Genomic DNA, 2,679 nt, shown 5'->3' with positions numbered 1-2,679 from the left:
ACAGTGCCTTGCTCAAGACCACCTGGTAGTGCCCAAGAGGTGAAGTGGCATCTCTCCAGCTACCAGTCCACACTCCAAACTTTTTGGTCCATATGGAAACTGCCACTCCAAAGTTGGTAGAGACCAAACCATAGCTACAAGGACAATCCTATATTATATTTTATTGGATTTATCTATTTTATCATATACTTATTGTGTGCAATCACATCAAATTATTTGTACAGGCTTACTACTGAATTGTATCTGCTTGAAAGATGCTATACACATAATCATTTTGTGTCTCACAGGTGACTGAGAGAAAAACACCTACCCAGGGAGAGGCTGAAAACTGTGCTATGTTACATGTGTACGGAGAGAAAGTATGTTACAATTTCCAAACGGTTGCAGTGTATTAGTGAAACTATGATTCTTGTAATGATATCCAGTGCATCCCTTTTCAATTGACTATGTTTAACGATCAAGCACAGAGAAGTTGGCCAAAGAAGAGGAAAAAGAAGACATTTTTAGCATTTCAAATGTTTTTACGAGTGTCAAAAGGACTTTTCAATGGAAGATTATAACCATAAATAAACCATCAGACATCTTTCAATAGACAGAACATCAAAGACTAAATGCAACAAAGTTAGAGTGAGTGAATTGTGGAAGAAAATGTGGTATTCATTTAGCTCTGGTGATTTATTATTAGGAATATGGTGTACTATTACTTTTATAACACGATTGGAGATGGTGACAGTGTATAGGTTTATGAGATAAAAAGATGGAATGTAAAACAATTTTTTTTAATATAGAGTTTATGTTGTAAATTGAAACACAGTAAAGACAACATGGCTTAACAGCTAATGCAACATTGGAACTGGAATAATTTATATAGATAGCTATCGGCAGTTTTAAGTATCTGGACTGTCATTTGAAGCCTTATAAACCTTCATCTAAGGGCTTCTGCTAATGTGCAGCTTCAGGGTCTATTTTTATTAGTGTGTGACAGTTAAACCACATTGTTCTAAATGTCTGTTCACACGTCTGAAGACAGAGCCACTGTGGTCAGCTATGAAAGGATGCTGTTTAGTTTGACCTGGAGAAGACACACTGCGTCAATGAGCTATTAAAGTGCACGCGCCACATTCATGTCATATTAAAGGTGCATCAATAAGCATTTTCTGACTTTTAAATAGTGTTCCGGTCAATATCAAAGTCACATACAAATAGAAATTTATTAAAAATAGTCCTTTGTCACAGGCCACTAAACTGAAATGCAATGAGTTGCACAATTAGGTGATTGCTAACAACAATGATGTGAATGTGGTCTTCAGTTTGGACAGTCTGGAAACACAAGTATCAATCTGCCATTTACTGTGACCGCTGCATATCATGAGATGAAGTGTCTCAGGGGTGAATGCAGGTGGATATTTTTAGAGTTTTTAAACGATTTCATTCTATTTATCTGAGTGTTAAACCACACCGTCTTTACAGCTCAGTGAAAAAAGGATGTGGGTTTGTTTTAGCAACAGCAGCTCGTTCAGAGAAAGTAGGTCACGTACCTCACAACTGTTGAATCTTTGATCTCTAAAATATAGCTAAGCTGTACAAACCCGCTAAACTTCTTGCAGAAAAGATAGGCAATTAAACTGTAAACGGTAACTTTTATGTATTAATGAGATTAATAACCTGCCTGTGATGTTATTTTCACTAATGTAAAATAAACAGCTCTGGAGTGAAAGAGTTTCAAGTTTATTCTGTTTCTGAAATTTAGGTATTTTTCATCTGTCACTCTAAATATGCACACCCAGAAATAAAATGTTAATAAAAAATGTTAATACATAAATATATTTAATACATTTAGAGCAAGCAAACCGTATGTTTATGTGTCTATATACTGTGCATATATGTATATACTGCATGTATACAAATGTACATGTGTGTATACGTCTGTATACATATGTGTATATATACTGTATCTGCAGGACATATATCTATAAATAATTAAAAAAATGTACCTGCTGTTGCAAAGTTGAATAAACAGTTTTTCCCCTTACTTTATTTTAATGTTCATTAGCCCAACAATTGTTTACTTATCCATGCTTTTATACATGTTAAACTAATAAATTGCTAAACTCAACGTGATCAAAAACACAAAACAAGAGGTAGGAATGAGAGGGTAGATTGGTGTTGGCTAAATCTCATTCCATTCTTTTTTAATGATCTTTGTTTGCAAATGTTAACTTTTTCAGGCACAAAATGTATTTGAATTCTATTTTTAATTGCCATGAGTTTAGTTTTTGTTGAAATTGGCTGTTTCCATGTCCCTGTCAGCTGCTTCATTGCAATAAATAACATATCAGCCGATTTTATTTTTACTTGCAAATTAGTACCCACAATATTTTCTATTCTTTCTATTCTATAGGTTATTTTGAGTAAAGATTAATAATTAAGGGTTTGTCAACCTTATCCCAAAATGATCTCACACTTTATCCTTTATTCTTGATGACATCAATATGACCTCATCAGGGTTATCTTCAGACTTGACCGTGCTCCTCCGGAGCCAGAGGAGACATTGGGTTTTCACATGTGGAATTGGCCTAAGCATTAGTAAACTAATCTTATCCCTCATACTCTGCTCCTGACTGGCTAGTAGTCCTTACCTAGGTACTGTCAGGGTCCTCATACTCTGCTTCTGACTGG

Source organism: Etheostoma cragini, chromosome 19 (assembly GCF_013103735.1).
Source record: "Etheostoma cragini isolate CJK2018 chromosome 19, CSU_Ecrag_1.0, whole genome shotgun sequence".
Taxonomy (NCBI): domain Eukaryota; kingdom Metazoa; phylum Chordata; class Actinopteri; order Perciformes; family Percidae; genus Etheostoma; species Etheostoma cragini.
Note: the sequence above shows the minus strand (reverse complement) of the source record.